Raw genomic sequence first — 8,959 nt, forward strand, 5'->3', positions numbered from 1 at the left:
CCTCTAGTCATTTGTAATAATTGCGGAGGTTGTCTGTGATCTTAATCCCGTGCGAATCGGCCATGTCTGTAAATTGTAAAGTAATAATTCCCCCGCAAATGACCTACCATATTTTGCCGAACACCGACGTTCTGTGATAATATTAGTCCCGTGCGAATCGGCATCTCTGATTTGTCCAGGATTTGGCGGGGCTGTATCTTTTTTTCAAGGTATTTATTTCCTTTGCGCCTTTTTATTAATCTTTCGCGAATAATTGAAGCTGCGTTGGAGTGTTTTGACAGTGTATTGGGCACTGGGTCATATCGCACACCGACATCATATACAATTTGCAGAAAAAAGAAAAAGCTGAAAACCACCAGAAGAGCGAAGACAAAAAGAATGATTAGATGGATGACATATAACAGCATGCGTGAAGTAATATCATTCTGTTTATGATATATCATGCGAAGACCTATAACAACAAGACATTTCCAAACAATAGCATATCAAAAATAATGCACAATCAAGCAAGGGGGTTTCACATCATAATTCGAGTTTAATGTTACAAATAAATCAAACGTAAACCTTGAGCTATTAGATTTTAACCTGGGGCCTGTACCATGAAGGTAGCTGAACAAACTCGGAGTTAAAGGATTAGTTTTGAGTTGACAAAACCAAACCGATGCAATCAGGCTTTATTGGTACCATGACGCAGCTCATCAACTTTCTCTGTCAACTCAGGCTTTGATCTTAAGTTATGATTAATCCACGAGCGCGTGCACATACCAAAGTGACGTTGGCACCGAACAACCAATCGCGTTCGATATGGATAGAGCGAGAGCGATACATTTTTTCCGCGGAGGAGCAAGAGATAATCATTCAGAATTACGATTAATTTAAATATGTATTACAAGCTCGAAACAATACGGTCTCTGCTGCCAAAGCAAGAGAAGACTGTTGGAGAAAGATTGCTGATTGCGTTAATGTGCTAAACAAATAGGCTACGTTCTATATTAATGTAAAATTATGTAGGCTATATATGTAGGCTATGAATGTATGTGTGTGTGAAATATAGCCTATATTTTTATAATATATAAAAATGTGCATGTATATAGCTACTAATAAAGATTAATATTCATTGATTTTTAGATGCAACTCCAAACGTTCTTGGCAGCAGATAAAGACAAAATATAAAAATATAATTCAAAGTAGTAAGTATTTACACATAACCTTTTATTATTTTTTGTAAACATTTGATCACAAACACTTCTAGTTCTAGAAAAAAGAGTGAAATTCAGAAAACCGGTGGAGGGCCACTCCTCCAGAATACACTGAGTTGCTCTGATAGGAATAAGGGACGGCCGATTATGGATGGGATTACAGGTGCTGTACAATCTGACCCTGGTGCTGGCTCCTCTAAGCAAGTAACACTGGGTACGTGTGTGATACATTACTATTTTAAGTTTTAGATATGGCTGACTGTATGTTCTGCAGTAGAGGGAAATGCAGTGTCCCTGTTGAAGCCAGCACACACACACACACACACACAGTCTCCCACACAGAGGTCAGTGTGCAGCAGACAGAACACCAGAAACATAACCTGCTTTATAACAGTTATGCTTTATATTGCCCTACTTTTATTTATTAGGGTGGAGGAAATGATGAAGACACTCTGTCTGTGTTCTGAGACAGTTGCTGAGGTGAATGTACTGGGCTTTTTATTAAGGCAAACATTTGAATGTGTGGCATAAAACAGGGACTGGCCCTTACACATCTCTTTTATTGTAGTATTTTTCACAACCTGTCCCAGAAACTGAAGCCTCTACCTCAATAGGCTTCAGAAGAAATGTGAACAAGTTAAGGATTTAAAACCATTGACATAAATTACAGGTGTTTGTCAAGGAACTTTTTGTGAGTTGATTAGCCTCCAGAAAACTTGTAATGATCGTGGTGTAAACTTGTAAACTTGTTTGTGGTGGAATTATGTTTCAGGTGGAAACAGACTCAGTCAGGACCCTTTACAAAAGGAGCCTAGAGCTAGACTGCACACTAAATGAGCCTATAGAGACTGCACACTAAAGGAGCCTGACTGTGAGCTGAGGAGGCTCCACGTTTAAATAATAAATAAATTGGAGATCAAACAGCTGGATTAAACTGATCTCAGTATGTGAACTTATTTAACCAAGTAACACTTTAGCATGAATATTTATTAATGCAACTTCATCTTGTCTCTTTCTCCCCCCATCCCACAAAACCAATAAAAAGTTTGAGACCTATCTGCAGTTTCAATGTGCTTTTATTAAGTGTAATATTGTATGGTGATTGCATCTACATCTGCACTGGGTGGTCAAGTGGCCCTGTCTGAGGGTCATCATGATGGTTATTGTGTAGGTTGCAAATTAACAGTGTTTTGTACTGTACCAAATTTAACTTGCTTTCCTTAAAGTGCTGACACAACACAGACTCACAGAAAGTAGATCCTTGTTATATCTGTTAATGTTACTATTAATTTAAAGATTCATCTCACAGAAAATAATAATTTCACATGTTCACATCATCTCTACCTGAACATTAAGGCTGTGAAAGGACTTTCTATTAACATAATCTGCCTAATGTTCTAGAGAAGTGGAGATTGCAACATGTGTGCAGGCTATTTTTTCAATGACTCTAGGGAATTCATAAGATTAACCGAATAATAATAAAACATAGGCAATTTAAAATAATTCTTAACATGTAGTACTGTAGTACATTTGTGAAATTAGCTTCTTTTTTTTTTATAAAATAATTGTTCATGTGATGTCACCCTATCAATATATCTTACCCACAATTTTATAAAAGCCCTCTTTTATGGACATAGTCGATATATGTCCGGGGAACATTATTAATGAAACTATTACTCATGCAGAGCGAGGACCACCTTGCGAATAGTTCCACAAACCCCGATCGTGCAAGTATGTACCACTTGCAAAAAAACGCAACACAATACCATTTGCGGTACAGTAATGAATTCGACGTGTTCAATTATTTATGTGCGGCTCAAGAAGTTCGCAAAGATAAGATATTCCTTCCGCAGAAAATCTGTATCTTTCATACAAACTATCAGGAAAGGCAAGGGGATTTTGTCCGGCTAAAAACTCTTTCTCTACGATGTGCTCGTAACAATTTGCGCTGAGATGTCCACAGGATTTGGAAGAAAATGTAAAGCCATTGCAACAGACACTGGGAATTAGTTACGTCACCTATATGTTTCTTTGCTCACAGCTGATTGGTCAAACTTCAGTCTGAGATCTCGAATCCAGAACTTAACCTGCCCCGGAGCAGGTTAGCCGTGCAGCGTAAGATACCATGGCAACGAACACCGATTAAAGCCGAGCTACTTTCATAGTACCTAAAACCCAGGGTTGGCGGAAACTAAGCTGAAACATAGCTGGCTAGCCACCTAAACCGGCTTCATGGTACAGGCCCCTGGTGAGATGTTTTTTTTTTTTTATCCATCTAACCAGACTCTCAACCATACGCAAAAAGCCATCTAGTCGCCCACTGAAAACGGATATATAAATATAAATATAATATGGGTATAAACTACAATTTTTATATCCGGGTTCCGGGAGAAAAGTCAGTAAATTTGAGTAGAATCACAGGCTTCGCTTATCCCGTGCGAATGCGCCACACGAAATTCAGATGTCGGGGGTAATTTCTAAATCACACGAGGTCCCTAGATAATACTAATCCCGTGCGAATAGGGCTCTAGATTGTATAAGTCTGAGTTTTAAAAAATGAGTCCTAGATTGTATAAGTCTGAGTTTTAAAAAATGAGTCCTAGATTGTATAAGTCTGAGTTTTAAAAAATGAGTCCTAGATTGTATAAGTCTGAGTTTTAAAAAATGAGTTCTAGATTGTATAAGTCTGTGTTTTAAAAAATGAGTCCTAGATTGTATAAGTCTGAGTTTTAAAAAATGAGTCCTAGATTGTATAAGTCTGTGTTTTAAAAAATGAGTTCTAGATTGTATAAGTCTGAGTTTTAAAAAATTAGTCCTAGATTGTATAAGTCTGAGTTTTAAAAAATTAGTCACAGAGAGTATTATAGTAATGTATGTTGAGTCTGAATTTTTTTTGTGATTATATGGTCAGTGAATCATTTTTCAATGATTATTAAACTTTATGAATTAATTTCCTGAAGCATGTCTGTTTTCTTGCAGTTTTTAAAGTCTTATTGTTTACAATATTGAGCCTTAAAGGTCAAATAGTCAACAATTTAATTTATGGGGTCTTAATTACAACAATAAACATTAGCATGTTATTTCAGCCATACTGATGTCTAGAGAGAAAGCCATTTTACCTGGCTCACTTTAGGTGGAATAAAGTCCTGCTCAGATTGGTACCAAAAATTAACATATGCACTGGACAAAATATTTAGACCTATACCTTGCTTAATTTGAAATGTCCTAAATACATGGAAGTGCTAAAAATATGAAATAAGTGTCATAGAAAGGATAACATTTTACTTTCTAACACATGTTGAGACATAGTTACAACATTAATTTTATATTTAATGTTCAAATAACGTTTTGGCAGATAGAACTTTATAATTCTAAGCGAAAAGTGTTTTTTTTTAGAATTAGAAGGTTCTATCTGCATTTAACCCATTCCAAAAATCCCCATTTACAAATTTGAGAGGATTTTGATATTGTATATTTAGAATACATTTAGGGTCCCTGTTATTTTCATGTATGAAAGAAACTTGTTCCCTATATAAATTTTCCTATATGTAATGCAAAAACTTTGAAGCTCAATATCTCAAAACTGCTCAGAACGCAGATAGAACCTTATAATTCCAAGGGGACGATATTTATATCAAACTCTTATAATGACACATAATTCATAATAAGTTATTAAAGTTATATTATTTAAATATCAAATATTAAATAAGTAAATAAATAAAATAACAAATAACTAGAATTAAGGGAGGGAAGGATATTTAGTTACAGGCTAATCTAATGTATTCCTTTATTTTATGGAATATTCTTTGATTTTAGAGTTGCACATATCTTTTCAAAATGTATACTTTTGCTCTTAATTTCATGTTATCCTCTCCATAATGCACTGTATAAACTAAATCTAACCAAACATTCTTGCTTTCTCCAAAAAAAAAAGGATTGCTTTAAAAGCTGTAATTCTCAGCATTCTAATTAAATAAGTATAAGTCATCTTTTTTAAAGGCTATGTTGCAGGTTAGAGTACCCAGTGAGCCAATGTATAGAAAAATAATGTAGGAACTATATTTAAATATGAACATATACTTATAAAACGCTATTTAGGCTTCTGGAGTCGTTTTTGTGAGAGAATTTTCCTTCCGCGTTTGAAAACCGCCAAACCGGAAGTGACGTAACATGAGGCAGAGCGGTCAAAGTAAACAATAGGAAAGCAATGGATCGCAATGACAGATCGGACGCTGAGGAAATTCTAGCCTAAATGTTTACTCGTATGATGGACCTCAGCCATATAATTATGTGCCTAATATGAAGCCAAGAGAGTAGACAGGCCAGGATTAGACTGAACAATGGTCAGAGGAGACACATTTAGCTGTGGTGTGAGGAGAACAGGGCAGGGGTCTCGATGAGAGAACAGTGTTACTAGCTTATAGATTTATTCACGTTAGCCGACGATATGTATAACACTATGCTCAGATCACAATATTGTACAGATTATTATCATGTATCAGGCAAAAGTAAAGCTATTATTTAGACCCTTACCTGCATGTGTTGTGTATGTCAGCCATTAGGAGACAGTTTCCAGAGGAAGAAGGACTTTATAAAGGCTTTGAATGGCCCCATTTGGTGACAATGAATACAAAAATAATCACAATCACAACTGTCTTACTGTAGCCTATAAAAACTTTATATGTAGAAACAGCCAACACAAACATTAAAATTCGGAGTACAGATTGGAAATGAACTTAATATATTATATTTAGGCTATAATAAGTGTCGGCTGCAGACTAATAACAAACACATAAATGCATTAGGCTACATTACAAGTTTATGTAGGATATGTTAATTAAATTAAGACAAGGCACATTAAGACAGGTAGGCTACATGTAGCCTATGCATTTTGTAAAACAGAAGTACAATAAGTGATCTCTGACTCTGACGGATCCGTGACCGTCATGTTTCCCGCCCGCGGCCGAAACACAATATGACAGCGGACCGGGCGACCCGATGAAGGAGCCGGGACAGTGTGCACATATCGCCGTCATCATATAACTCCATGTCGCCGAGATTAAATAAACACAAGATTTTGACGCGTATCCGAGAGTGGAGCGGAGTGTGAGCGCGCACTGCATGGCACGGACGCGCGCGCGGGCGCGAACACTAATCAACAGTGAAACAATTTAAAATACTCATAAAAATACACATTTCTGGTCATACAGAAAATAATAATAGCCTACATTATTCGCAACTACTTTTATTTGTGTAAACTCGGAATAACAAGAAAGCGTTGTGCTTTTGTCAAATAAAATAAAACAATCAGGCGCGCTTTCATGATCTCCGTGAACTGGAGCGCGAGAACTGAAACTATATGTAGGCTAAAGCTTGAAATGTCCACTTCAAAACGAACAAATTCGAATCGAAAGCTAATACCTTCTGATTATGTAATGCGTATGAAAGGTGCATTTCTCTCTAAAAGCGCACCCGCTTAACAGCGGAGATGGAGATATGTTTTTAACCGACACTGATTTAGAAAACAATAGTTTATTAATGAACAATTAAAATGCCTCGTTATTTTTTCAGACACATTTATTATTAAATCACCTATAAATCACCTTTCTGTAGGCTGTGGTTCCAGAGACATATGGCTCTTCTCATTCAGTAGCCTACTGCGGGAATAATATCATTTCCAGGTTCTAATTTTGTCTCAGAAAAATAAATCAACAACAACAAAATCTATATTAATTTGTGAATATTTTAAATGTTTAATTAAGGGGCAACAAGTAGCCTAATAAACAAAAATTCGTCAATATTAATTTTTTTGCGCAGCATTTGGTGTAGCCTAGCCTACAGTTCAAATTAAAATTTTGCCTTTTAAAAATACAACAACCGTTTTTGTTTTGTAATTACGGGTTAAAAATATTTTTGTTCTCTCTGTTTTGTAATTTAGTCAACTTTATAGATTTCAACCATATTATTCCTTCTTGAGTCTTTTTAACAAGAATTTAGATTAATGTATGAATTGAATAGTGATTGTGTGACCTATGATGAGGGAACAACCAGTGATACCCTTGGTAGTACCATCAAATGATAGCCTATAGCGATGTCATCAGGATACACACACACCGGTAGGCAGTGGCCCACCTTACCGGGTGACCACGTCGTGGTTCACCAGAATTTATAGTTTACCCACCTCTTTTTTTACCACTACACCTCTGACCACGACGATGATTAATTGAAATACAATAACCACCGAAAACACACTGAATCATGACCGCTCCAACTGAATACCAACCTACTCTGCACTGAGCGAACGCACAACGCAGAGCCCGGCAGCAAACGACTACCTCATGTGACGTAATATGACGCGATGGTGAAAAAAAACGGTTTTTCAATACGGTCAAGGAAACGGTCACGTTTTCTACTAAATTTGTGCCCTTATGTCTTGCAAAACGATTTTAAATCCTGCATTTACTTTTCATATGGTATTTTCATACAAGGTTATATATTAATTTTGAAAAAAAAAAAAACCTGCAAGATGGCCTTTAAGTAGCTTAGGTCCTAAACCCAAAACTATATTTTGTATCTTTATTATATTATATTTGGTTTCTTAAAAAAAATGTATTCCCTGAATTAGGCCTACTTCTGTTCAATTGTTTTATTATAAGTATAAAATGAGATATAAGTTCACTGCAACTGATCCAACATCCTAAAGATAAATTATTATAATTAGAAGATATTTCTGGTGTTATAAAATATCGCATAGCCTATTAATTTTCCAAGCAAACTGTATATTAGTCAGAATTATTGCGCTCCTATTTGGCGCGCATGCGCGCAGCAGCGCTCGTTCAATGTGAAGTTTACAGCAAAATGGAAATATTTGCATGACTTTCTAAGATTTTCAGATGGAGAATATTCCTGTGAAATGTAAGTTTTGCAAACACCATGTCTCAAACGCATAAAACAGCACACAATATATACAGTTTGATGGTGGATCGATTTGATCTATGATCGACCTCCAGGGCTGCTTAAGAAACGCGTGCACACGCAGTTATCTAGACTAGATAAACCTGGATCAAATTAGTAGGATTGCGTGAACTTGAATTACCTTTTATGAAACCGCTTTAGCCCCAACTTATTTGTTAGGTTTAATCAAGTCGGGTTTTGGACTTGAAGGATAACAAATTTTAAGAATCTATTTCAGATATGCTTTCCTACATGACATCACGGTAAAGAATATTGTATTTAGCTTTTAAGGTTAAGCTGCTCAGCAAAGTTGCAATTCCTGTTCTCTCCATTGTAAGTTAAATGAGTCGTATCACTGAGATTCTCACCTTTCAGCCTAGCTGTATGGGAGACTTTCACCTTTTGTCTTTAAAGGTCCCATGACATGAAATTTTCATTTTTTGAGGTTTTTTAACATTAATATGAGTTCCCCTAGCCTTTATATGGTCCCCAAATTTCTAGAAATTTAAATCGGTGTAAATCGAGCATTTGCTATCTTTCTCTGCCTTTGAGAAAGTGGAAGCTCAATCGTGCTGATCTTGAATCTCCTCCGTATGACGTCATATGGAGGAAATGTTACCTCCCCTTTCTCTGCTTTGCCCGCCCAGAGAATATTTCCCGCATGAGAAAATGAGCTAGGAAGCAGGAACGCGTGCGCGCGATTTTAGTTTGTCCACGGGAGATATCATGGCTTTTGAGCGAGCGAAGCATAATAATGGCTCAATAATTGGATGTACAAATGAACACCGAAGCCTTTTTTTAGTTCC

This window comes from Phoxinus phoxinus (genome assembly GCF_949152265.1).
Source record: "Phoxinus phoxinus genome assembly, chromosome: 8".
Taxonomy (NCBI): Eukaryota; Metazoa; Chordata; class Actinopteri; order Cypriniformes; family Leuciscidae; genus Phoxinus; species Phoxinus phoxinus.